Genomic DNA, 532 nt, shown 5'->3' with positions numbered 1-532 from the left:
GGATCCTTTTCCTGAATGTCCACCCAGGAATGAGCGTCTGTTTGTGAGTGAGGACCTCCGGCTGAAGGTGGCCTTGTCGCTGTACCCATACCCGGGATCGGGTGCCTATTCCTGTCTGTGGACTGCCAGCGTGAACGGTGTCCCGGTTCCTGGATGTTTACCCAGGAATCAGTGCCTGTGGATTCCAAGTGACCCTGGAGCACCTTGGACATTATGGGCAGAATACTTTTTTGTCAATTAGCCGTAGAACATCTTTTGAAGGGCCGTTTGGGGGCGCCTGAGTGGCTTACGGCCACACCGCTCTGGGAGCACCCGATCTCGTCAGATCTCGGAAGCTAAGCAGAGCAGGGCCTGGTTAGTACTTGGACGGGTGACCGCCTGGGAATACCCGGTGATGTAAGCCTTTTTTGCTTCGCCTTCGAAAAACGGCAGAGGGCGCTTCGGTGAAAGGAGATCTTTTGAACGTCTCTTTAGGAAACAGCAGGGGGCGCTGCTGCTGCTGCTTCTTTTTCTCCCTATCCTGTACACAGTG

At 54.7% G+C, this 532-nt stretch overlaps 1 non-coding gene across 1 annotated transcript; it reads left to right on the top strand.

Moving 5' to 3' along the window:
- Window positions 1-284: 284 nt before the first annotated feature.
- On the top strand, window positions 285-403 carry LOC123967078. The gene has a single exon (XR_006824185.1). It is a non-coding gene; the product is annotated as a 5S ribosomal RNA (ribosomal RNA).
- The last annotated feature ends 129 nt before the right edge of the window (window positions 404-532 follow it).

The sequence above is a fragment of the Micropterus dolomieu genome, unplaced genomic scaffold (genome assembly GCF_021292245.1).
Source record: "Micropterus dolomieu isolate WLL.071019.BEF.003 ecotype Adirondacks unplaced genomic scaffold, ASM2129224v1 contig_15019, whole genome shotgun sequence".
In the NCBI taxonomy this organism is placed as follows: domain Eukaryota; kingdom Metazoa; phylum Chordata; class Actinopteri; order Centrarchiformes; family Centrarchidae; genus Micropterus; species Micropterus dolomieu.
This window is presented reverse-complemented; position numbering and strand designations above follow the sequence as displayed.